The sequence below is a fragment of the Dasypus novemcinctus genome, chromosome 15 (assembly GCF_030445035.2).
Source record: "Dasypus novemcinctus isolate mDasNov1 chromosome 15, mDasNov1.1.hap2, whole genome shotgun sequence".
Classification (NCBI taxonomy): domain Eukaryota; kingdom Metazoa; phylum Chordata; class Mammalia; order Cingulata; family Dasypodidae; genus Dasypus; species Dasypus novemcinctus.
In genome coordinates this window covers 101,877,821-101,905,810 of record NC_080687.1, presented here as the reverse complement: position 1 = coordinate 101,905,810, position 27,990 = coordinate 101,877,821, and the positions used below count along the sequence as shown (strand labels likewise).

General features: G+C 41.6%; 1 protein-coding gene across 1 annotated transcript in view; it reads right to left on the bottom strand.

Moving 5' to 3' along the window:
* The window catches only part of DLEU7 (deleted in lymphocytic leukemia 7), a 93,595-nt gene that overhangs the window by 45,977 nt on the left and 19,628 nt on the right, over positions 1 to 27,990 (bottom strand). Inside the window, exon 3 of the transcript XR_009180742.1 lies at positions 1,455 to 1,513. The gene's annotated coding sequence lies outside the window, so the exon portion shown is untranslated. The remainder of the gene's footprint in view (positions 1 to 1,454; positions 1,514 to 27,990) is intronic.

Sequence of the window (27,990 nt, the reverse complement as noted above, 5' to 3'; positions counted from 1 at the left end):
TTATCAGTGGGAATTTATTCGTTTACAAGCTTACAGTTTTGAGGCTGAGAAAAATGTCCAAATCAAGGCATCATCAAGGCAATGTTTTCTCCCCAAAGACCAGCTGCTAGAGATCCTGGATTCCTCTGCCACATGACAAGATACATGGCGGTACCTGCTGGTCTCTCCCTTCTTTTCCGGGTTTCATTGCTTTCAGCTTCCTGCTTTCATGGTTTTCTCTCTCTTTGTCTGAATTTCATTCTCTTATAAAGGACTCCAGTAAGAGGAATAAGCCTCACCCTGTTTGAGATAGGTCACATCTTCACTTCAGATTCTTCTCACAGAAAGATGCTTCTGACAATGGGTCCACACCCACAGGAATAGATTATCTCTAAGAACATACTTTTCTGGAGTCCATACAACTTCAAACCATCACACTACACTCTTCAAATCCTTGGACAATGAGACCTTAATCATGCAACACATGGCCACATGTCAAAGACTAGAGGACAATATGGAAAAATGAAAACATTGGTACTTGAAAGGTAGGGTTATGATTTTTGAAGTTGCATTTTGATGTCATTGTAAGATTGTTACAACAAATAAAATTAAGGAAAATATAAGTAAAAGAGCAGGCAATTTGGGTGGAGAGGCATAGAAGGAAGGACCTTCACTTAGACAGTCACAAAGAGTTGGGTAGGACAGCCAAAATGTGAGATGGGAAACAGTTCTCCTTAATACCCTCCTGCTTTCTTTTCACTGGCCCATTTCTTCCTTTCATTCTGCTACCCTGCTCATTTTGCCTCACAACAGCCTCATGATGTGGCCATGACTTAGCGGTCTCATTTAACTGAGGCTCAAATGGATCGATTGGCTGAAAGTCACGATAAATGCCAAATTCAGGATTCAAACCCAGATTTACCCCAAATGTCTTTCTTACACAAACTCCTTTGAGATGTAAGGCCCACATTCGCAAGTTGACAAGTATGTGGTTATCATACACAATGCAACTATTTGGTAACAGCTAGGCTGACATGTGACCTCCATCTAAATAAGAATTGGGTGTCCTATCATCCATCAAAATCCAAACAAGATGACCCCAAGTTGTAAAGTCCTAGGCTTGTTCTTTGACTCGCCATTAATTAACCCAAAATTGGAGATACACTAGCTTATACCACCCATAGAAAATCTATAAGTACTTTCCTAGAGAAGGGAGCTGACCTGGGAAAGTCAACTTGTGGTCAATGGGCTATACTTTTTTTTTTAGGAAGATCCTCTTGGGCTCCACTGACCCTCCCCTCCGAGTCACCAGCTGTGAGACTGGGATTGTCAGAGGAAAGAAGCAAATTCATGTCACTATCATGCCCATATTGCCAGAGTCCCTTCACTGCAGTCAATCATCTTTTCTACTCTCCCAGTCAACAAATAAAGCTTGACAGTAAAGGTAAAGAGGGTAGAAATGCATAGTTTCTCACCTTTGTTCTCATCATTCCGGCCATCAGTTGTTCCTTGGAGAAGAGTAATGGAGATGATGCTGAAAACAGAGGCTAAGGTTAGATTTAGAGGACATTGTATGCCATGCTAGGCATATGAAATATATCCTGCTTGATGAATATTCTTCGACTCACACTATAATTCAGATTTTTTAAAGTTTTATTGAGGTATGATTGACATACGATAAACTATACATTTGTGTAATGCACAATTTACTTTAGATTTAAAAATAATAGAATTATCCATTTTGAACTATTAAATAATATATGTATATTATACATATTTGTGTTTCTATTAAATTCATCAATAAACAGCAAATATTATTTAAATATTCTTTTATTAACAATCTAAAATGTTAACCTATATTAAGATTATTTTTAAAGTAAGCTACAGAAGTGAGATCAGGTACATTAACTAGAAATTGAAGATAATTATTATCATTATTGGTCTCTACTCATTCGTTTTTATATTCTTATAGTTTAAAAAAAAATTTTTTTAGGCGGTACCAAGGATTGAAACTGGGGCCTCATACATGTGAAGTAGGTGCTCAAACTGAACTATACCCACTCCCCTCCTTATAGTGTTTTTTTAAAATGTGACTAATAATACAAGTTAGTCCAGATCACTTGCTAGGGTGTAATTTGCATTATGCACCAAGGAACACTTGCGGTTTAAAGATTTTAGAAACCTTTAATAGTGGAAGTACTTGTGAATCAGTCTACTAGGGTCACCGTCGTCTGTGCTGTCTTCTTTCTCAGCACACTGCCAGATGACATATTCCAGTTGGGAATGGCCACAAGACAGAGTTCTGGCCAATGGCATGTGAGTCGAAGTGAGATGTGCCTCTTCTAGGCCTGCTCACGAGCTGGACCTCCTTTGTCCCACCCCAGCTCTTCCCCCATCTTCCGGCTAAATGGAGCCATCTATGAAGACCAGCAACAGGGCAGAGCTACCAGATGGAAGGAAACTGCGTCCCTGGGAGACCACACAGAGTAGTGCCCCAGCTCCCCTCCTGACCTGCACTGTAGTGTTGCAAGAACTAACACAAGGCTTCTTAGCAGTAAGTAAATTTTTTGTGTGTAATCTAAAGTTAGGGTTGTTTGGTAAAGCAATTAGTACATTCTGGCTAATACATTGAACAAAATGTACTACAGACAGGCAGTAGGAAAATTCTGTAATGAAAAATGGAGATCCGTTGCAGGATTTGAAACAGACTTGGTTTATGATTAGCTCTGATGAGGATGTAATACCTGAACATGGAACACATTGGATGGGATCTGTTTTTTTGGGATAAACAGGGCACGGATGTGAGTCCAGAGAGTAGTTCTAGAACCTGGCTTCAGCCCAAGGGAGGCGGTTGGCAAGGGTGCTGGGATTCTGCCTGCAGGAAACTGGGGCTCAGTGCTAAGAATCCCAGCCTGGATTCCAAGGCAGGAAACTCAGTCACAGGGGAGCGGGACACCAGGGAGGAAACTCAGCCAAAGGCAATCTTGAGAGAAATCTAATCTTCTTCTGAAACTAGTAATATAATAAGGGCTCCAGACTCAGGGGCCTTGTATCACACTTTAAAGGCTCCAATCACTGAGCAACACTTACAGAAGGGGTTTTTCTTTGTAAGTTCTTATATTTAGAACAAAAAAGGCAGAAAACATTTTTGAAGAAGGAATGGGGAATGGAAAAGGAGTAGATGTTAGTCTTTTTATAGTATTTTTAAAGCACTATTGAATTTAGTTAGGTTTTGAGTTCAACAGTAATTGTCTACTTTCAGGGCCAGAAAAGATTTCCTGCTCAGATCTTTAGACATAAGAAACTAAGAAAAACTAAGTAAAACTGGACAGAGAGGCAGATTCACTTTCTTCTGAAAAATGCTGAGGACACTGAATGTCCCTTCAGTGTCACATTTTATGTCTCTTAGCTCTTTTTTTTTTTGATAAATTTGTTTATTGACTCAACAATTATTGAGCCCTGATTCTGTGTCCCAAACCCTGCCAGAATCTGAGAGGGCCACAAAAGAATTTTAAGAATGATTCACTGTCCCCCTACCTTTAGGAAAGTTTTTAATTCTGTAAATGTTTATTAAGCTCCTCTTCTGGGTTTCACTCTTTGGACTTAGGGAAAAAATAATGAAGAAGAATTTCACAGTCTAACAGATGGAGATGGAGAGTTAAGCAATGGTACAGAACACCAAATTTCAGAGTGCCATTATAATAAATAGGCGGAAGAGCTGAAATAATTTCTTCAGTTGCCATTCTGTAAGTGCTATGCCAATTTGGGGCACCAATTTTTTTTTATTTTTTTCATTTTATGCTGTTTTAAATTTCTTTTATTTTTTTTATTTGAGAAGTTGTGAGTTAACAAAATAGCCATTCATACCATATAGGATTCCCATACATCGCCCCACCACTAACTCCTTACATTGTTGTAATAGATTTCTAACAAATGATGAAGGAACATTGTCACAATATTACTGCTACTGGGACACCAACATTTTGGCAAATGTTTGTTAAGTTGACCCTCATTAATATCAATAAAGTGGTAACAGTGGAAATCATTGAAAATGACCTAAGCCACATGAAATGAAATATATGACTCCTTTAAAAAAATGGGACACATATAGACACATATAGACACAAACTCAAGAGTGCTAAAAATATAACTTTTTATATTTTTGGTTAATCAGCCTAATTTATAAAATAAATCTCATTCAGCTAGTGGAGCCTACACTGAAATTTGCAATTCCATAGGAGTTCAGGGCAGCATTGTGGGGAGGCAGGCAGTGAGGGGTTCTGATGGGAGGCCTGCACTTTGCATGGAGCAGGTACTTTGCCACCATCTGACCATGCTGGCTTCCACCGAGACAGCCAGCCTCCTGCCTAGTGCTCAGCCCATTCATCCCTCGGGCAGGGCCTCATCCAGCCTGGGGACTCTTTGCACTACATCTGGGCCATTTGTGGGCTCATGAGAAATATTTGGCTGCTCCCAAGCTGCAGTGGGGAGTGACATTCTGCGGCTGCCCAGGTCCCAGCTCAACTTCCAGGCCACTCTAGGAACTCTAGAGATGATCATGGCTTTAGAATCTCGGGTCCTCTTGGATCGCACACACCTCAAATTACAGCATCCTTCTCTCCTCGGCCAGCCTGCAGAGCAGATCCACGACATCTAAGTGCCCCTAGCTTCTCACCCACCTGGATAGGCTGCCTCTTTCTCATGGGGGTGAGAAGTCTTGCTCTTAATCTTCCCTGTTCTTCTCTGGGCTTTGGGGTTTTGAAACCCGAGAGCCAGAAGAGGCTCCCTTTCGTTTTTATTCATTTATTTATTAAGATTTATTTATTTTTCGATTTCTCTCCCCTTCCCCCCTCCCTGTTGTCTGCTCTCTGTGTCCAATCGCTGTGTGTTCTCCTGTGTCTGCTTGCATTCTTGTCAGCAGCACGGGGAATCTGTGTCTGTTTGTTGCGTCATCTTGCTGCATCAGCTATCCGTGTGTGTAGCGCCACTCCTGGGTAGGCTGCACTTTTTTCACATGGGGCAGCTCTCCAGGCAGGGTACACTCCTTGTGCATTAGGCTCCCCTAAGTGGGGGACACCCTGCGTGGCAGAGCACTCCTTGCGCCCATCAGCACTATGTGTGGGCCAGCTCCACACAGGTCAGGAGGCCCTGGGTTTGAACCATGGACTTTCCATATGGCAGGCGATGCTCTATCAGTTGAGCCAAATCTGCTTCCCTTTTGTTTAATAACAACCTTTCCCTGAGCAAACCCCAAACTGTCAGTGAGCTTCACTTGATTTGGGGTAGGGCAGCGGCCAAGATGAGAAGTAATACTAGCATCCTACTGCACTCAAACACACACATACAGAGGCACCTACATCTGAACAGCAAGGCAGCAGTCGGGGCTAACTAAACCTCCCTCTTCACCAACGTATCCATAAAACACACAGCAGAACTGACCACGTTAAGCCACCTTGCCTTGTCCCTGTCTGGATCCTTTTATTTGGTTTGTGTCATCTGCTGATCTTGTTGTCTAGTTTACTATGGTCCATATCCCACCTCCACACTACCAGGCCAGTCAACAAATGAGTTCCTACCTTCTCTTATAGCTGCTTTATTAACTAGAGAATTCTGTGCCTCTGCAATTGTACTAGTTTGACATGATCATTCAGATTCTCTAACAACTCTATTTCTTTAGCACCAGCTAGTTTCATTCCCAGTTGCTACTGCACAGAATGGGCAAACGCGGAAATGTGAGGTGCCTTGGTTCTCCTCTAAAAAGGACTGTGTGCAGTGACTACTACAAAATGTCTTCTCCTCTCCGCACTGTTACGGAGGGGAGAGGAATTACCTGTCCCTCCAATTTGGGGGCAGCAATTGAACAATTTCCTTTTTAGCTACAGTCTAGAAAAACCTTTTCCTCTCTCCTTCACTTACATAGATGCCTTTCAGCTCTGTGATTATGCTTACATTGCATTATCTTCATTCTCCCACTGCCAAAAACAGGGGTTATAGACAATCCACACCTGCAATGCCGATGTTTCGCTGCTTAACTATTCGATATCTACACAGGTGTGTGCATACACTGTAAAATATGTGCACAGTCCTCTGGAGGTCCAGAAAAGTGAATGGGTACTTTTACCTGCGGGGGGGAAGGGGGAGGTGTTGGCAAGGGGCATTGGAAGCTTCATAAAGGAAGTGACATTTGAACTGAGTTTGATGAATGAATAGAATTTCACCATCCAGGTTGCAGGAGGCCCAGGGAAAGGAGTGCTACAAACCCAAAGTAGCGAGAACAAGGCATGGAAGCTGTGGTATGAAAAACACACCAGTGACACATGGCACAGTGAGAGCACACAGTGCTTGCACCAAAAGGGTGGTGTCTGCAGCCCTGGTGAACTGGGTGTTACAAGGAAACTGAAAAGATTCAAAATAATATTCACGAAAATGCAAAGTAGAATACCAAATTTGGAAACCAAATAAGCACTCCTTCCCTTTTGGTGTCAGAAGTGTCCTTTGCTTGTATTGTAGGAGCTTTGAGCAGGGATCCCACACACACTGAGGAATAAAGAGCACTCCACGAAGTACACTTTTAAGTTACTAAATGCTACCTACACCCTCCGGCATTAAACAAACACTGGGAGCTGCTGTCACTCCTCCTTAGCTACGCTTTGATAAAGAACAAGCATCTGGGAAACGGACTTTGGCCCAGTGGTTGGGGCATCCGTCTACCATATGGGAGGTCCGCGGTTCAAACCCCGGGCCTCCTTGACCCGTGTGGAGCTGGCCCATGCGCAGTGCTGATGCGCGCAAGGAGAGCCCTGCCACGCAGGGGTGTCCCCCGCGTGGGGGGGCCCCGCGCGCAGGGAGTGCGCCCCGTGGGGAGAGCCGCCCAGCGTGAAAAGAAAGTGCAGCCTGCCCAGGAATGGCGCCTCCCACACTTCCCGTGCCGCTGACAACAACAGAAGCGGACAAAGAAACAAGACGCAACAAATAGACACCAAGAACAGACAACCAGGGGAGGGGGGGAAATTAAATAAATAAATAAATCTTAAAAAAAAAAAAAAAAAGAACAAGCATCTAAAAATATAACCACTCTCAAGGAGGATGTTTCAAGCATAGAAAGCAGAGGCTTTCCTGTAAGCCAAAACTTCTGCCCATGGCCCGCTCGTCAAATCACTTTAATGAAGACCCAAGTAATAATGCTGAGCAAAAGAGCCGAAGTGTTTGATCAGGACAAAGACTCCGCTCAATTACTTTTCCCCTCAAGTCCTCCAACTATGGAGAGAAAATAATGTGTGGTCTTGAGCGGGGAGAGGAGAGAGGGAAAAGAGCTGTCAAAGGTCCCTTGGGTTTTCTGGTTCCGGTGGTTCTGATGGTTTAGCGGGTTATTTTGGACCATATGGCCCAGGCTCCTCCATCACACTTTGAATTTCCCCATTTCTGCAGTCCGTCCAGGCAGCGACCATTAGCACGCCAGCAGCGCGGTTGACTTTCGATTTGGCGTGAATGTTTGAGGAGACTTTCTTCCCAGAAATCGGGATTGTGGGAAAGATATGGTCAGGGTGAAGGCCCCTTTCCTCCTTTCATTTTTATCTTCTTTGGCAGTACCGGGGATCGAACCCAGGACCTCAAGCAGGCGCGCAACCTCTGGCTCCCACCGCTCCACCGCTTTCTGCTGGGGCAGCGGCTCCCGCCTCTGCTTGCTCCTCAAAACTCGCCAAGAGAAGGAGAAGCCCAGCACGTCCGCCTTGTACTCAGCAGCTCTGGCGCCCAGAGGCCGGGCTCCGCGCCGCAGCGGCCGCGCCCGGGCAGCCCCGCACCAGGGCGCGCCGGGCCTTCGCGGCGGCCGAAGCCGCGCGGCGCTGCGTGTCCTGGCCTCCAGCTTTCATCTTTGCGTGTCCTTTCGGCTTCTGCTTCGTGCGCACGGGCCGGGGGGTAAGAAGGCCCGCGGCCCACGGGCAGTCACAGCCGGGACCGCCCCACCGACCGCCGCGGGCGGGCACAGAGGCGGCAGGGGCCCGCCGCGAGGAGACGCCGCATGGCCTCGCTGAGTACCTTGAACGCAGGATTTTAACGCACACGGCGAGTCCCAGAAGCGGGGCTCCACCACGGAGCGGCGGCCACGGCCCTCGGGCCCGCTCGGGGCGCCGCCGGGCCGCGGCCGCAGTTCCCTCCAGCACCGAGAGCCTCTGGCGGTTCCTGGGCAGCCTCTCCTGCCGCTGCTACCAACCGGCCGGAACGGCCTTGTCAGCTCTCACGTGCTTCCGGTTCCGGTTCCTCTCCATTTCCGGTTGGCCGAAGAGGCTCACGGTCCTCGACCTGCCCGGACGCCGCGGGCCCCAGAGGCAGGCCGGGCGCACCCCCTCGTGGGAGGCTCAGGATGTGAAACGGGACAGGGTTTTCTGGAGCCCTGGAAGGCAAGGTCAACCTGAAACCCACACTGAGCTTGTTCCCTTTCCTGGGCACGGCCCTGGCCATTGCAGTCCAGAGAGACCCCTCAGGAGCTGCAGCCCCTGGTGGTGACGACCAGCCAGCCCGGACTTCCCAGCCCCACCTTGTCAGCGAGGTCGGGGAGCCCACGGAGGAGCGGGCGGTGTGCACCTGCCATTCGGTCCCACCAGCACTGAGGAGGTCGAAAAGCGGGTCCTGACTGTTGAAAGAATTGGAGGCAAAATCAAGAGTCTGGAAACTGAGCAGCGAGCAACCCCCACATTCTTAATATCGGTGCTGCATTTGGACCTGACTGTTGCCATATTATGTAAATCGTACTATGCGAATTGAAAACAAAAGAATAAATAAATAAAAGAATACACCTTTGCAATAGATACCCAAAACTAAATGATATAGTCTCAATGGATATTCTTGATGCTTCAATGCCCTTTCAAATATGTTTAAATATTTCATTTATTTTTTGAATAGATAATATATATACATGGTACTAAACTCAAAGGTACAGAAGGGTATAGAGTAGAAAGTAACTCTCCTTCTTATCCTTCTCCCAGAGTTAACCAGTTCCCCTCCCACTACGCAACTTCTTATACTACTTATTTAGTGATCCTTCTAGATATGACCTGTCTGTAGCTATGTATATTATATATGTGCATGTATAATACACATCTTTTTTTTCACTGTTGGTACCAAGCTCACCATACTTAAAAAATATCAACAGATATTAATTAATTCTTTTTTTTTCCACTTAAATGTGTCCAAGTTATGTGCATTACTTTTTTGGATAGATATTGCCAAATTTCTCTCCACTGAGTTCGCACCAAGTTGACCTCTTACCATCAATGTATGAGATGTCTTCCTCCTCACAGATCCACGGTGTTATAAAACTTACTGATCTTTGCTAAGCTGAGATGAAATAATATTTTCTTAGAGTTGAACTTGAAATTCTCTTTTTAATGACTTAGCAAAGATTTGTCCCTTTTTCCCCATTAAGCTGTTACTTTTTCTTGTTCATTTATGAGAATTCTTTCTATACCAGGATATTCTATTACAGAAATAAATTCCATTTAAGCACTGTCGAATATGGTAGCCAGCAGCCACATATAGGCCCATCAGATCTTGAAGTGCTGTTAGTCCAAATTTCTTAGTTCAGAAAAACCAGATTTCTTAGTTCAGAAAAAGAATGGAATATATCTCTATATTTTATATTGATTATCTATTGAAATGGAAATATTTTAATTGTCAAGTTAAATAAAATATATTATTAAAATTAATTTCACCCATTTCTTTTTACTTTATAATGTGACTACTATAAAGTTAAAAGTTGCATGTGTCTTGCATTATATTTCCATTGGATTCCACTAGTGTATAATAATGTCTTTTATTTTTATATTGTCAAAATTCATCAGTCTTTTTTATGGCTTCTGAGTTTATAATATACTTAGAAAGGCCTACCCCACTATAACATTTTTAAATGTCCCATGAAGTGTCACAGTTCTTTTATGTTTTTATTATTTACAGGGAAATCTTTGATTCATCATGAAGTCATTTTGATGTAAGGTATGCGGTTGAACCTAATATTAACTTTATCCAGAAGGAACTCTGTTATTCTAATAACATTTATTGTTTAATTTCAACATTTCCCCCACCGATTTGAACTGCCACTCTTACCATATACTAAACATTCTAACACCTGATAGGGCTAGTGACATACATTATCTATTTTTTAAATGAATTTTCCCAGTTAGTCTTGCTTATTTTTTCATATGAACTTTAGGATCCTACATATAGCCCCCAAATTCTGTTGATATTTTTATAGGAACTGTATTACATGTTTAGATTAATTTAGAGAGAATTGAAAGCTTTATGATACTGAGTTTCCCTTGCCAAGAATATAATATACTTTTCCATTTAGTCAAGTGCTCTTTTGTATCCATCAGTGGCACGGTAAAGATTTCTTCATATGGAACTTGCACATCTGATAAAAATTTATTTCTTAAATATTTTCTTATTGTCATTAAAAATGAAATATTTTCTTCTGTTATACCTTGGTACTTTAATATATGACAGATAATGTTTTTATATGTCAATTCTATACCCAGGATCTACCTATTATCCCCTATTGTTTATAATAGGTTTTGAGTTGGATCACTTTTTATTGCAACTAGCATATTAATTTAATAATCTGCAATTATTATTTGCCTTTTTCTTTGTCAATTTTTGTATATTTTATTTATTTTTCTTGTGTAATTACATTGTCTATATCTTTTAGAACAATGTTTATCAGTAGTGGTGATAGTGGCTATCCTTGTCTTATTCCTGGCTTCAATAAATATTTCTGGGGTTTCCCATTAAACATGTGCTGGGCTTTAGGTTGAGATTAAAATATTTCATTACATTAAGGATATATCTATCACTATTTATTGAGTGCTTTTTTAAAAAAAGAATGGATGCTGGATTTTATCAAATATCAAGATCTGGGAACACAGCTTGTAATTTATTTGTGTGATTTTAAAATGTATTAATAGATTTCCTGATACTGAACTATCCTTGCATTCCTGGAATAAGTTCCATTTGGTCATGGTGTGTGAGTCTTTTCAGGGGGGGTGCTACTGAAATTTTTATTAGTGTTTTATATTCATAATTTTTGCAGAATACTCCTACATGACATTGTTTATTATTTTGGTTTTCTTCTTTGTGGACACCAACACCAGTTTTATATATGTTTATTTTATCCCTATTCTAAATCTATCCTTTTTCTCTAATCCTTTTAAACGTCTTGCCTGTTTATTTCTCTTTGCTCACCTTTGTCCAAGCCTGCCTGCTTCATCCCTAGCCTTACTTTCGGCAGTGCCTGATCACTATTGTGCAAATTCCAATTTAACCTTCATTTGTGATACTTTTGTTTTTCTCCTTATGTCTTCCCTTAATTCTGCCAGCTAGTGTTTGATCTACTTCCATTGTTTTATCATTGTGTCCCCTAAAATTGCATATAGGTGATTATTTCAATCACTTTTAAATAATCAAGGAATATATTTAATCATAATTTTTGTCTGCCACATGAGACGAAAATTGACTCATTGACTGCCATTTAATTTCCCTCTTTCTTCTTTTTTTCCCCTTCTTTAAACATTTTTGTGTAGATGGCTGAGCTAATGTCTTTTTGATTACTCAACTGTGAATGAGAGAAGTTTTCCTGAACCAACTGTTTTTAAAAGACTTTTTTAAAGGATAGGGATATGGCCCCTGTTCGAGCTAGCAGGAGGTTTTCTTATGGAAAAGGATTGCATTTAGAAATGTAGAAGTGGATTCTTTTAGCCCTTGCTTTCCCCAGGCCAGTCGATATCAGCGTCTTTGAGCCATTCAGAAAGTAAAGTCACTTTCCTCCTCACTGCTTTGCCAGCAGCCTGCTTCCATCAAATATATGGCTTCTTTGTACAACTTCTCATTTAGTCTCACCTCTTCTTTTTCTGGAAACCTCATCAGTTTCAGGCCAAGGGAATCTCTCACTCAAGCTGGTACACCGTTATTGCTGTGGAACAGTGACTGACAAACTACAGTCCATTGACCAGCTACCTGTTTTTGTAACTAGTTTTGTGGGAACATGGCTATACCCATTTGGTTACAAATTGCCTGAGGTTGCATTTGGGCTACGAGGGCAGAGTTAAGTAGTTGTGATGGAGATCATATAGCCCACAAAGCCTGAACTATTTACTAAATGGCTGTTTAAGAAAAAGTTTGCTGACCCCTACTGTAAAAAGTTGGGTTTACATTTCAGTATGTGTCACTCAGAACTGAGCTCCTAAGACTTTCTCTCAGCTCAGCAGTCACCGGCACTTTCACTCTGGAGCTTCCTTCTTTCAATTTGGAAATATTTTCTCTCTCTTTTTTGGGGGGGGGATTTCAGTTGTTTCCTAGTTTTCCTGAGTATAGCCTTGTATTATTGTTTGTCTCATTTTCCTTGTTGCTTTTGGGTGGGTTTTTTTTCCTGAAAATCTGAGTGATCTCTGCATATTAAAATTGGAAGTTTTCAGAAGATATTCGAAGAAATTATTAGTTTTTTTTTTGCTTTTTTGTTCATTTCAGAGAGATCCTAGCATACTAAATATCTTTTTCATAGATATATGTAGATTTTTTCCTCCATAATTGAATGATTTTTACAAATCTCTTAGATATGATTTAGTTCTCAAGGGTAAAGAAAACACAAATTTAATCTGTAAGGGAAATTTCCAGTTTTATATTTTCCATTGCCCTAAATTCTTACTCACATTAAAGTAGAAAGCACAGAATAATATTTAGTACTTAATGTTCAAAAGTAACTACCAAATATATTCTATAAATATTCAAAAGTAGACAAAAGCAATCTGCTTTTAAACATCCTCATCTTTACCCTCAAACTCTTCTACCTAAATTTTATTTATTTGAATTTTAGGTATATTTAAAAATTAAACTGATGATCTTAGAAGTTTAATGTATTTGTATATTTACCAAAACCATGGTGTACAAATATCTTCGCAGTTTAATTACATTTTAAAAAGAAAAGAACTGAGATTCTAGTTGTACTTATGATATTCAGTATTTCATGTCATCTATTGAGTATTTCCTATCTGTCTTCTTCTCTGTCTTTTTTCCTCACTATTTTTAAATAATCTGCTTTTACAAAATGTAGTGCAATACTAGATGGTTTTAAGGTAAATATTTAACCTGTAAGCTAGACTGCTATCTTAAAATAAAATGTCACTTTTTGTATCTTTTGTAAAATATACATATTCTCTAGTTCATAGACTTCAGTGAATTTTTATATGAGCAGAAACATTATGAATATAATGTAATACCAGCTTCTTTAAGAGCTTACACTTACTTCTGAGAATTGGGCTTTATTCTCTTTCCTGAATTCCTGTATAGCATTTATAAACTTTTAAAGCTGGCTGCCAAAAACAAAACAAATACAAAAGAAAAGAAATTAAAAAAATAAAGAAATAAAGAAAAGAGGGATTGACCTCTCCCCTCCCTCTTCCTACCTATTCTGAAAACCAGCTTCCAGGTACCACTACCTACAAAACCTTTTACCCAGAAGCAAATTCCCTTTATGAGCATTGAGCAATTTTAAAAATTTAATGTATTACCCTTCTCAAGAGTACTGACAGTTTGATTCTAAAATTGTGTAGTCAGGTATGCCTTTTTTTAAAAAGTGTGGAAATACTTTTCAAATGGACATTTGAGGAACTTTGAAAGGCTCATGAAAGGGGAAGAAGGAGGGAAAATACATTTCAGTATGGGGCCTGGGCATCACGTAACTTAGGCATCTATTTTGCCTGGCATCTTCTTGTTCTCTGATTTGGGGGAAGCGATTAGTGCATAACAAACAGCAAGCACCATCTAGCCTAGCCGAGGAAGAGAAAACCAGTGGCTGCTTCCCAAGGGACATGACACCTGGCAAAAGGGCCTTTCTTCTGTGAAAAGCAATATTCATGTGCAAAGGCTAGAAGGCCTGAAGACAGAAAAATTGGACCATTGGATTTGGCAATTACTGCTAACCTCTAAGAAGACTTTCTGTGAATGGAGGAAGATTTGTGGTTTAGCTGTGTGGACTTATGAGGAACTCAGGTGATCAAGAAGGCAGGGTCAACATCTAACAGGGCCTTATCAGAAACAAAGAAAAGCACCTGCCTCAGTCCTAGGCTGACCCCTTCAAGCTACTCAGCCAGGTCTCCAAGGACCTCCTCATCTAAACCAAAAAGAAGCAACTTCTCTGATGGGGCCAATGCACTACTGACCAGTATCAAATATAGCATATCCACTTCCATCCAATGGGCAGCTAAGTTTTTGATACATATATATAATAGATATCAAAATATGGTATACATAGTTAAATATATGCATGTATTTGAGGTCAGGGGTCCCTGAAAGAAGAGTGTTTCTAGAAGAAATAGCTTCAACATTATCACTGTGAGTGCAGAATTCCGTATCTCTCCTGGATTCAGCTATACCCCTGTATCTACTACAGTATCTGACACACAGTAGACACCCAGTATATATCTCTGGAGAATTAATGGACGAAAGAATGAATGCAAGCAAGTCTCTGACTACAAGGTTTCAAGCTGCTGCTATCAGAGTAGGTAGGGATCAATAAATGAGCTGAGAAGTGCCCAAGGAAAAGTCAGTTTGGAGTGAGTCATGCGAAGGATAACTGATTCATAAATTGGGCTTATGAGTCAAAAGTTAAACTCTAGCACTTGGTTATAGCATAATGAGAAATTGCTGAAAGTCTGAGCATGTCTATAAATTATGAGTTTAAAATTCTTTCTTACCCTTCTGAAGAAAAAAAAAAAAATAGAAAAGGCCATGGGAATAAAAGGGGAGAATAAAGAAGCCACAAACAGAAACTGAAATAGTATCCTGGAGCACGTTTTAAATTTAATGGTGCTTCAGCAAAAATCCTGGTGTTGAGGACATTTCTTACACAGGATAAATTCCCAGTTTGTCAGTCAGTTCTACATCTAAAGAAGGTTGCCGACTTACTTGACTGACCCAAATATATGAAAACGATAATAGTCACTTGATGGGCAGGCAGACAAAGCTTGGCGAATTTTCCTTACCAACCACAAACCCCACCAGAGAGATTAATCTCTTCAGTTTTTACCTTCTACCAGATATTTTAAAAAGTAAAACCTAAGCAATTCACTTCCATATGCTTCGATTTTTTAAAAAAGAGAGTGGTTTCGCTCAATCTGTTCTAGAAAATATAGTCACCTTGGGATTTAACATTTCTTTCAGTCTGAACCAAAAGGTTTTAAGGACACTGTATGCATTTGGGGCGATAACAAAAATTGAGTAGTGGTCTAACCTATTGCATCATTTTCATTCTAAAATACTTTACGCTGGACATAATGACCCCATCAGTCAACCTATCATCTGGCTAGTTAAATGAAGTAGGAAAGTAAGCTCGGCTGGCCTCAGAGGAGTGGCAATTCAACTGCCGGAGGGGCTGAGGTTTCCTGAGAGTCTGTCCTGTCTCTTTGGGCCAGCCGCCTCAGATCTTACCTTGAGTCTCCAGAGAAAAGGCCACCGAGGGCAAGGAAGAAGCCGCTTTCCATCAAGCCTGGAACCCGAGATGGAAACACTTACCCAGGCCAATTTTTTTTTTTTTTCCTTTCTGGTGGAGCTAACGCACATGATTGTTCCTAATTAAGCAGTCTTACTTGAAAAATCCCCCCCAAACGCCAGAGGAGAACTCTCCTGAAATGCCTTTGAAACAAAGATTCATTGGGGCAGAAAGTCAGTATTCATTGAAGAAATCACAGCTGCATAAACAATATTTGTGTGCTACAGGAAGAAAATTTATAGTATTTGTCAGGAGAAAGTAAACACGCTGGCGGCTCTGGTGGTGACACAGTGTCGTACTTCTGGCCCTCTGAGCCAGCAGCTGTAAGTACAGATCAGCGAGGGAGGTGGCTTTCTCACGACGTTTAGGGGCAGGGCTCTTTTTTTTTATCTTAACTATTTTCTGTTTCCCCTTTCAAGAAGACCTTATGTTCAGACCGTCCATACTTCTGTGGACGCTGGGAAAAGGGAGGAAGACGGAATGAAGGACACTTCGCCATCCCCGTTCTCCATAACATTTTCTGGAAGAGGACAAGTTCTCCTGGAGAGAAGCTAAATTTTCTTAAAGGAATGGTTTTAAGCATTCTCTCCTGAAGCCTCTCTCCCCCAGGTTCTGGGGTTTGGCGCAGCCTTCGAGCAAAGTTTTCCAGACTTTGAATTTCATGGATAGTTAAAATAGGTTTTAAAACCAATACAGCCGTTTCCTCTTTTAATTTGCTAATGAAAGGACATTTAAGCAAAACCAAATATTTCTACAGTCCTCCCTTTCAAAAAGAGTGAACATTTTCATACCAAAAGAGTAAGGCAAGGAAAGCAAGGATAAACATCCCAAATAAAGGACAGGGCCTTACATTGTACCGGATCAGCTGCTTGGGACAACTCACCGTATTTTCCCAATGTTTTTTATTTCCCAACGGTTTGTTGTAGACTCTTGTTTGCAGCTGTCCCTGGGCCCTGAATGGCGTTTGAGAATCGGCATTAGGGGAAGGGCCACGGAGAATGGCTTGTGCAAGGCCTGTAGAAAGGGGGCGTGTTTTGTTGCACGCTGTCCACGCACAGCTTTTTAATAGTCATCCATCATTACCCAAATCTAAGCAATCCCTAAGTGTTTTAAAGGGGCCTTGGGAGAGAGTCAACTGTGCTGCATTTTTTAGTTTATTTATAAGTCTGGCAAAATTTATATTAAACATCCCAGGGTTGTACATCTTCAAAGCTCAGTGGAATTTCAAAGAGCTTAATGATGTTTTAATTGACCTTGACCCCAGAAGTTCATTTTTGGAAGACGTGTTGTCATAGAAAGGATTCTGAAAAATTTTCAGGATCACTTGTGGTGCATGCGACATGGAAGACTACCTGGGGGTTTCACGCAAGAAGGTGTTTGTGTGTGTGTGCGAGCACGGGTTCCTTTGTGCACGTCTGTGCATGTGAGTGTAGCTGGGAGCACCTGCCAGGGATAGCCTTGCTTTGGTTTGCCAGGACCCCAGGAACCTGTCACTTGTCACAGTTTTGGTCCTCTATAGGGGACACCTGAACAGGAAAGGGAAGTGCAGGTCGGAGGAGTTCAGCAGGAAATTGAATGTCAAGGGTCCGAGGAAGCATTCAGAACGGGAGGGGGCGGGAAGAGGAACCTTGGAGGAAATGTGGCCAGCGCCAGTCTCTTAGCTTGGGCGTCGGGCCACGACCGCTGGCTGTGCTGAGCAGCCTCCTGTACCCGCAGAGCGATGATTACAGCCATCCTGAGCCTTCTGTCCCAGAAGGGATGGTGGTGACGGGCATATCTGAGAGGGAAATTTGCTCCTGTAGGAAACCTTCCCTGCAGGGTTTGTGGTGGTTAGACTCTGGGAGAGAACGGACCCCAGCCACTGGGTTAGCAGCAACAGTCCTTCCCCGTCCCCAGGCCTTCTACTCCCAGCCACGTCATCTGGGAATCCAGCTCGAGAGGGAAGCACTAGCTTCCCCTGCAGGCCCTATGTGCGCTGGTTTTAGGGCCTAGAAGACTCAAGGCTAAACCAGGAATCAGAAGAGTTGAACCTGTCTCTACAGTTTTGGGACAGTCACCTCAATTCTCCATCCTCACATTTTAAAATCTGTAAAATTAAGAAAGCTGGCGAATAGTAGTCGTTTGTTTGTGTGGGTGTGGGTGGGGTTTTTTGTTATTAATTTCTATTGTTTTCAGCAGCAGAACCCTGTTTTCAATAGAAATGATATTTGGAAATCAAAATAAATAAATGACTTGGAGCTGGCCAGATGAGGTGGAGGAAGGCATGGCTCGTCTTCCAGAGTCACAGCACTGCCTCACGCCCTGTTAACACCCACTCCCTCGCCCTCGCCTCCCCACTGCTCGGAGAAAGCAGGGCTCAAGCCTGCCAGAGAAGATGGCATCCGACAGCCTTCCAGCCCTGTCCTCTCTGACCCTGGTTGGAGCAATGTTCTTAGTTGGGTGTGGACAGGCGGTCACCATCTTCAAAGATGGGTTTTAGTCTGTACATAGAGATGGAGGGCAAGACAAAATAAAGTTTTTCAAAACTAAGCACACAAACAGCAGTTGTGAAGGTCCTGCTTACATGCATCTGATGTCGATGTCACCAGAGATGTTGACAGAAAGGCATAGACTTTAGTCTACTGTGTAAAATTAAATGCCTGTAAATCCCTCGAAATTGGGATTCAAAGTGTCACTTTTCACTATTGATGATTCGTTATTGTTCTACTTTCTTTGTCTGCTCAAGCATATACCACGAAAGGGGTTGGGCTCAATAATGCGGATCTAGCTCACAGGTTTGGGGCTGAAAAAGGTCCCAGTCAAAGCGTTCTCCCTGCAGCCCGCAGCGTTCTGGAGCTGGACGCCAGCAGTTCTTGGTCCTCGCCGTGTCACAGGGCACGGCGCGAGGTGGCATCCCCTGGCCTCTCCCGTCTCTTCTGGTTCCATGGATGTTCAGTGTCTGGCTGCCCCCTCTGTGGTTTTCTCTTTCTGTCTGAATTTCATTCTGCTTATAAAGGACCCAGTAACAGGATGAATTTCCATCCCCATTGAAGTGGGCCATGCCTCAACTGAAGTAAACTCACCAAAAGGTCCTACTTACAATGGATTCACACCCACAGGAATGGACTAAGTTTAAGAACATGTTTTCCTGAGATACATACAACTTCAAACCACCACAGCTGTATGTGGCTTTATGTGCATAAATCTACAAAGATAGATACAAACTTAGTTAATAGAGGAACATCCTGACCTGAAGATACGAAACACTAAGAATGTCAAGTTTGATCCAAGCTGTGACCTGTGAAAACCAAAGACTCTGAAAAGATACAAGACCAAATAAACTATTATTTATTTTCGCTGCATAATCAACAGATATCAGCAGTCTTCAGTGTTGTGGAATGATAGTTGGATTGTGTGAAATACACACCTACTTTTGGTGCATTTTTAAAAAATGCTGTAAAGCCTTGTGAAGAAGGATAACTAAGATCCTTTGTATACTCCCTCAAATAACTAAAAAATCTCTGTAATTTGTAATTTCTTTATATCCAATATATAAACACTTTAAGGTAAATAATCGAGATCTTTGGTTTAAATATTAAAGGTACGATCCTGGAATTATATGATAAAATAAACAAATGCTATGTTTATACCAAATTTCCTTATGATTAGGTTGAAATGGAATTTCTAGATGTTTCTTTCCATGAAGGCATTGTTGTTAATCTATTTTAAAATGAAATACCAAATATCAAATTTTCACTTTGAAATAACTAATTCATATTAAATAGTCAGAACTTGCATATTTCATGTCTAGAATTATAAAATAAAACACAAAAATGGCGTTTTAAGCAATATGAGCTTTTTAAATCGAGTTGAACTTCAACATGATTTTTTTAAATTAGCCCTACACCTGGGAGAAGATATAATAAGCAGTATTTTATAGTCTGGTTATAAACCCCTGAAAATGCATTAGAAATGGAAACAGCTGGCTCTTCATCCATTTGAACTAGGTCATTGTCGCCACTCTAATCATTTTAAGGGGTCTCTTGTGAAGTGAAAATGTGGGAAATCACTTAAAAGGACAGAGTCACACTTGGAAATATTTAACTCATGATATTTGTAACATAGGCTTGGGAAAGAGGCAGCCACAGGTGGAAATTCACTCTTTCAGCCCAAGGTAAGAAAGTACTGTCAGTTTAATGATTTCATGGAGATTTTGATGGGGGTCACTTTTATCACCTAGAGCTTACTAACTTAGCAGAATTATCCAGACATGAGCACTGCCAGTAGGTTTTGCAAAAACCCTTTTATTTAGAAAATGAACTTTGAAAAGAGGAAAGTGGAATACATAGAGGTTGGTGGCATGAGTCCTGAGTTCTCCTTGACATCCCAATCCAAATTCAGTCCATTGTTGATGGAAAACTGGTCAATCCAGACCATCCATCCAATCATCTATCCATCCATCCATCTGTCCATCTATGATTTCCTCATATTTTGGAGAACTGATAGTTCCTGAAACTAAACTGAGTTTTAACTTATGTAAGAGAGCATTTCTGCAACAAACTACTAATAATAAACATAATAGTACCTAGCATATGTAATGAAATCAGAATTTTTCCAAGTCCTTTCATATCTCTCATCTCAGCTGACCCATGTTGGGGCTCTGTGCGATTAGGAATAGAAGAATTGTTAGCTCCTTGTGCAGACAAAGGGTTGAAAAGCCAGAGGGTTAGGGATGTATCTGCAGACACACTATAGTTAGTCCTAGAACAAGAGCCAGAACTCAGGTTTCCTAACTCCTGATCCCATACATACTTTCTACTTCACTTCTTTGGTTATCTTTTCACTTCAAAGAGCAAAAGAAGCAATATCACTTCTCCCATTGCCTCTTGTGAAGAGGGGACAAAAATCACCAACAACCCATAATGTTCAAAACAATGTGACCTTGTAGGAAGACCCTAAGTGTTGAAACCAGGCAGACAAGGATTTGCAGCTCAATGTCAGTACTACTGTCTGCATAAATTTGGCCAAGTTTCTTCACCTCTCTGAGCCTCAGTTTCCTCATCTATAAAAAGGGAATAATATTCTTTTCATGGGCTTGTTGCAATAATTAAATGAGATGGCTATTACGTACACATTATGCTTAGCATACAGTAAACAATTGAATAAATGAAGGCATTTTTGACTAATAAAGGTTTGCTTATAAACTGGAGAGTAAATATTGCTATATTATCAACACTGATGCAAAAGAAGTCCTGTTTGCTGACCTCTAGTGATCTACTGAGATTATATGAGAACTTCAGCCCTATTGTCAACCAGACCCCTTGGGTAACTCAAAGGCTGACCAGTAACCACAGTCTGTCAACCCAATCAAAGGCCGAAAGCATACAGTGCCCATAACATGGCCTCAGAAACCCAAGGGAATCCCTGAGACTGCTTAGACCAGGGGTTGCACACTCTAGGACTAAGTATAAATGAGAAAAGCAGGCTGGGATTTGACTATGTGGAAATGGAAAGCAAGTGTCTTCTGTAAAGATGGCAGCAGCCACTAAATTCCAGTAGACATGAAGCCCCATATAAGGGAGAGGAGGGTGAGCAGGAATTCAGAAGTAATGTTTTCTGCTTAACATTTCAAAAGAAGATGGAAATCCAGACTGTTGTGTGAAATCTCCTAATGTTTAAATATGGACAACAAAACCTCATTTTCTAGGTCCATAAAAACACTTCAACAGCACTTCTAGTGCCCACTGACCACCATTTGGGCCTCCATTGCACATATCCAAGTGGGGAAGGAAATCACTAGGCTTTGAAAGGATGCAGAATGGCTTTTCACTTCACATACCCTTGTCCATCTGCTTATATCATACCCTATTGTTTCACATCCAATCACATAAATGAGTTTTGCTGAAAATAAAATCAAATGCTGGTTATTACGTGGGTCTCCACCTACCAAGACAATAAAATAAATAAAATAAAATACAAAAATACAAAAAATATAAATAAATAATTTTTTTCACTGTCTTTTATCATCATAAGATATGTGGAAGTCCTGCTACATTCTCTAATAGAGCAGCAAGAATCCCTAGAGTGCAATGGGCAGTGTCTAGTGAAGGAGGACAGACCAATACACCAGGCCCTTGACATTGATTGCTGGACTTATGAAACTTGTTCTTGTGAAATGGAAACTTGGCTTACTATTATATATTGCCTAAGAGTTATCTCTTGAAAGCCTCTTGTTGCTCAAATTTGGCCTCTCTCAAAGCCAAACTCAGCATATAAACTACCTTCCCTTGGGCATGGGACATTACTCTCAAGGATCAACCTCTCTGGCACCAAGGGATTATTATCAATTGCCAACTAGGAATACATTTGGAAAAAGACCAAAAGTGGGAAATAATAAATACAAATGAGTTTTTATGGCTAAGGGACTTCAGAGTGAGTTGGGCAGTCATTTCAGAGGTTATGTTTATGCACTTTTCAGGAGGATCTCACTGACTACCACAGTAAACAGTGCCTCAAACAGGGGCACTCCTGAGGGCTCTAGAGACATCTAGACATTGTAGGCAGGACAGATAATCTCAGGAATTTGGCGTTCCGTCAGTGGGCCTTATCTTGGAATGTATGTTCCCCAACATAACAGAGTTAAGCTCATTTATAATCTCCCTATACATGGCTCTTCTGCCTCTTTTATTTGAACCTGTAATTAGCACTATGCTCATTAAATATATATCCCAGAGACTTATATCTTCAGTCTGTTCATATGACAGTTGAGCCCTGAATTTCAGCAGTGTTGCAACACCTACTCTCCAGTTCATTGAACTCATCCAGGACCACTAACAAAATGACATTGATGGACAACATCTGTCCCCAAAAAACAGAGTATCCACAACTGCAAGCAAGACAGTTTCATCCATCTGCCCCATGGGATCTAAGTCCCCTCTCCATCAGAAGCAAAGCCATCATCACCATCCTAAAATCTGCAAGATTGAGGAATGAACAAATTTAAGGGTGGAATGCAACTATGGACTAATGTAGACTTATTATTGTTCCAGTAATAGAAGCACTTGTAACATTGATATAGGGTCAGTGATCACCAGTTCTGAGTAGAGGGAGAGGGAAGAATAGATATAACATGGGGCATTTTGGGGACACTGGAATTGTTCTGCATGACATTGCAATGGTGGATACAGGCTACTACAAATTTTGTCAAAACCTATAAAAATGTGTGGTGCAAAGTGTAAACTACAATGTGAAATAGACCATAGTTAGTAGCAATGCTTCAATACATGCTCAACAATCATAACAAATATACTACACTAATGAAAGATATTCTCAATAGGCAAAATGTGGGAGGAAGAGGGGGTGAGGTATATGGAAATCTCCCTATATATTTTTGATTTATCATTTATGTTATCTAAAGCTTCTTTAAAAATAAAATAAAATAAATTTTTAAAAAATCAAATATCTACATCCTCGTACTAAGACAGCAGGTAAGGAAGGTGAAGGATCAGCATCTTGAATCATACTGGAAGTATACCAAAATGAAACTCCTTGTGCCATTAACCCTCATCCTTCCATGGAGTCTCCTGGTTTAATTCTGAATTAAGGTCATCTAGTCACTGTCTCTTGATGGGCTCCCTGGGAGAATCACCTCTCAGGCCCCAAGACCAAATGTGGCTAATCTGCCCCTGAAAAACTTGCTTGCCTATATCACCAAAGTTTGTGATGGTCAAGAAGCCAAAAGGCAATTTTCCACAACCTAGCACATGCATTTTGTGTACTCACCTTAGTCCCGCCTTCACAATATTTTTTACACCTGGTTCTGATTTTCTCACTTACTTATCTTTACCTTGTTGTACTATATATGTTTATGAAATCACCCCCAATTCACATTTTAGGACTGTGACATGGCAAAAACAGTTAAAAAAATGAATGTGAACTACTACTCAGCAGTGAAAAGGAGCAAGCAATAGATATATAGGCAATGGCCTAGGTGGATCTAAGGACATGGTGCTTAGTGAAAAGAGACAATTGCAAAGGTTACATCCTGTATGATCCCATTTATATAACAGTTTTACATGACAAAACTATAAAGATGGGGAGCAAACTAGTGGTTGACACAAGTCAGGGATGGGGTGGGGGGCAGGGATGCAACGGTACAGGGGTTGCATGTCTCGGTGGTGATGAAACAGTCCTATATCTACTGTGGTAGTGGTTGCAAGAATCTATAGAAGGGATCAAAGTGCAGAGAACTACATACAAATCTGAACAAATGGGCATATGCAAAAATTGAGGAAAACTGAGTAAAGCCTGTAATCTAGTTAACAGTATTGCGCCAATGTCATTTTGCAGCGTTGCTGTTGCACTACCGTCATCTAAGATGTTGCCCTTGGGGGAGTTTGGGGGAAGAGTTCACAGGTTCTCATATACTATATATTGCAACTTCCTAAGACTCTGACCTATGAATACTCTATAAATACAGTCTATCAATCTATGAATCTAGATTTCATAATAAAAAGTTCAAAGCTAAAGTACATATATCAATAGAGTTATCTGGATATATATCATAGTGCTTAAGTTATTTGATTGGCAAACTCTTTTCTTCACTAGTGATCCTGATTTGCTAAGGGCCTCCCTTCTTTTCCCAGGAACTCATTTTATTTGTAATGAACTTTTTTTTAAAACCTGTAGCCAAAAGGCATCTGGAAATATTAATAGGTCAGTTCAGAAAAGCCGTTTGGGAACTTCTTTAATTTGGAATCAGTGCTTCAAACTGCAAGTCATTCTGGAATTTCCCATTTCTATGGACCCTCGTTAATAAAGAAATCTCTTCCCTCAAATATTGTTTCAGCCTGTATTTCAATCTACTGAAATGGGTGAAGGAAAGTGAGAGGGGACACCTGGAAATTGAGTGTTTATTGACACAGGAAATTACACACAGCCACCCCCGACTGAACTGACTGGGTTTGTTATCAATTCTTTTTCTGTTATTTCCATCCTGCCTAGATCTGCTATATTGAGCAGGAAACAATGGAAACAATGGACCAACTGTATTTTGTATCTAGAATAGATGGTGACTTGCATGAGGGTTAGGCCCAAGAAACCTAGGAATGTGTATTTAGAGATGCTTAGTCTAGGTGCATTTGAAGTAGCTCTTCCCACGGGTCCCCTGAGGCTGCACTTGCTCTTGGGAAAATTTTATGACCTGATTTTGGTACATTTCCTCCAGAAGAAGAGAGGCCCTGGGAGCAGGCACACGGCAACGTTCGATGCAGCCACCCAGCAGTAGTCCCAGCCACCTTTACTTTAGAAGAGCAAAGCTATCTGCTTATTTTATGAAAAGCTCAAAGCTTTGGGTTAGAGAACAAGGAAGGATTCTTGAGTAGCTACAAAATGTGTTAATTTCACAATGTAAGGTAATAAAGGTATCATGGTACCCATCCCAATTTGGTTAGGCAAAGGGGTGAGGGCAAATCCACCAGCAAGTTGTTCTCCATTCTCTTTCTTCTCACCTTCTATCAAAACTCTTCCAAGTCAGGAAAATGGATAGAAGAGCTCTGTTCATATCTCTTCCAAGTCTGACTCCTCACCCGACGTGAATGTAAACAGTACACAGATGGTCTCCCTCCGACTCACACAGGAAACAGGTGTCTGACAAATATCAAGGAAGCTGACACGGTAAGAGAGGCAAGGGGATATATGAAAAATGGAGGGAAAGGCCCAGAAACCAACATCTGTTAACTTTATTTACGCATACAAGAATGTTAAGAGACAAGAAACAGCAATGCATAGTACAATGAACACCTGAAAAAAAGGTCAAACACACAGAGAGGGTCTGGGACAAGAATGCTGGAGAGAGACGAGAGGACACCAAAGACCAGCTTTGCCAGCTGAATGAGATGGCGTACAAAATAGCCATCCTGCTCTACCTGCACTCCCCAGCATTGGAGAATGGTGGGGAAGTTTCACGTGTGAGAGGCACTGGTCTTTTCCATTTGATCAAATCAACAAATGAACCCAACTCATCTGATGAACTCTTTGAGGTAAGCTTGTGAATAGTCCCAAGGACGCTGATTTTCCAAATTAGCCCAGTGCTTGTGATGGTAGCCCCTGGCTCAGGTGTGCGCCCTGTCCTGCCTTCTCCCCCTCTCTTCCCCCAACTGACAGATATGCTCATGCGCGCACACACACACGCACACACACACCATGCTCCAAGTTCATGCTGTAGTCCTGCACTCTCATAAATCACAGCTAGAGTGACACGTGCAGAAAGAGGGGGGAAGGAAAAGAAAGGGGTGTGCAGAGCCTCCTCTCATCTTCTATTTTTGCCACCTTTTTCTAGGATCACATGAATTTGTTTTCTGCCAGATCCCCTTACACCCCGCTGACGTTTTGTAATGCTTTTCAGGAAAAAAATTAATGAACCCATGATTACCATCAAAGCAAGAGGAACAAATTAGGGTTACTTCTGTGCTGGGAAGGATGTCAGTATTTTCTGATTTATAACTGTAAGCGTGGAGCAGTTATCAGCTTATCTCTAAGACAAGAAATTACAAACATAATTCAGCTTTAACTATTGTTTCTGTTGAGCCTGGCAGTAAACAAGTCACATCATGCAAAGGCAAACCTCCCTGGTAATGCACACCAGGCTCCAAAAGCCCAGACCTTTGCTTCTGTCACACAGCTAAGTGAAACAAGGAGTGGGCATGCTTTTTTTTTTTTTTTTTTTTTTGCTATATCCAAACTATTTGGCTAGTAGATACCCAGATGGTACGGCACACTTCTTCCCTGACTGCTGAATTAAAAGTGTCTTGAAAGTCGCGATCTGTGGGATTTATACTCCTCTCAGATAGATTTGCTAGGTAGGATCTGGCCCCGGAGCATACGTAAAATGGGGCCAACTGCGGGAGGGAATTTTAAGAGGTAAAAGACTTGATTCTTGCAGTCCTGCATCCTACTGGTGAAGCAAGTATCTGAATGGTCTCCCATTCTTCGAAAACCTTCATTTAAACAAAGGAAACAAATCCACTGTGGGGATGTGTGTCAGTGAGAGGAATAACAAAGCATCAAAAGGGGGGAAGAAAATTGACTCTGAAGAAGTGAAAGGAAATAGAACACAGCCAGAGGAACCTACAGACAGTGTCGGCATCTGTGCAGGGCGGCCATGAAAAGGCTGTGGGATCGGCTGATGTGAGAGCTTTGGAGCATCCAGCAAAGTAGAGAAGGCAACTAGGAGAACATCCAAGGGTGCAAGGAGAAGTACAGGTGCCACCTTGTCACTTGCTTGTCCAGTTCTACCTAGAAAGTGCCCAGCATGGCCCCGATTGCCACTCCATAAGCTAAGCATGTCCACCATCCAGAAAGTTCAGGGGAATTGAGAGCATGCAATAGCCTTGGAAATCCAATGGAAAAATTATCAGATAATAAGTCAACTTTTTCTCAACATTAGGAAGATGCATTCACAAACCTGCCCTCGTGCAACTCACACATTGCCCATGGTAATACATGAGCTTAAATGTAAAAACACGGCCTAATTCTGAGAAGTCCAAATTGCCCCGAACTTGCCCCAAACTAAAAGGCATTGTTATTGACTGTGGACGAAAACAGCTCACAATTTTGAAGTTGTAAAATGTGCTGTTTTTTTAAAAGCACACTTATACAGTGTTTGAGATAGGGGAACCAAGAAAAAGGACTGCAGGGCAAGTTGAGGAGGGAAGGACCACTTTCCAGAGTGGCCTGGACTGATCCACTCATTGTACCACAGGGATGGTCATCTCAAGCCACTGGATTCGTGATGTTAGGATTGTTTTTAACGTGTCTCCTGACCAAAGGGCGCTCATCACTGTAGTCCTGAAAATTGTCCTTTTCCTTTCTTTCTTGGAGTTTAAATGTTTCTGAAAGACATAAGTCTTGGGGAATTTCTGGAAGGGTCAAATCCTTTATGCAGAAAGAAAAAAAACCAGCTTCGCTGACAAACCACATGACCTGTTCGTCTTCACTCACCAAATATTGATTGAGCCCCTACTCAGCGCCAGCTACTGCTGCATTTCTGGGGAAAAAGTCATGAACAGCATTCCGGGGGCTTAAAGGCTAGGGAGGAAAGACAGGTAGGCTCATTTCCCATGCCTTCCACAATAAATTACTCCAAAACAGGTAGCTCCAAAACACAACAGCAACTGCCTCACCGTCCTGGAGGCCAGAAGTCTAAAATCAAGGTGTTGGCATCTGAAGGAACTGGGGAGAATCTTTGCCATGACTCTCTCAGTTTCTGGTGGCTGCTGGCAATGCCTTGCAGGTCCTTGGCCTATGGCCGCGTCATTCTCTTTGCGGCCGTCTCACCCCCTGCTCTTCCTCCTGTTTCCCTTTGCCTCTTTCTGATAAGGACACTTGTGACGGTGCTTAGGGCCCATCCGGGAAACCCAGCGTAATCTCCTCATCACCGGGTCCTCAACCATATACCACCCTATCAGGTAACATTCGCTCTTTTGCCATATAAGGTA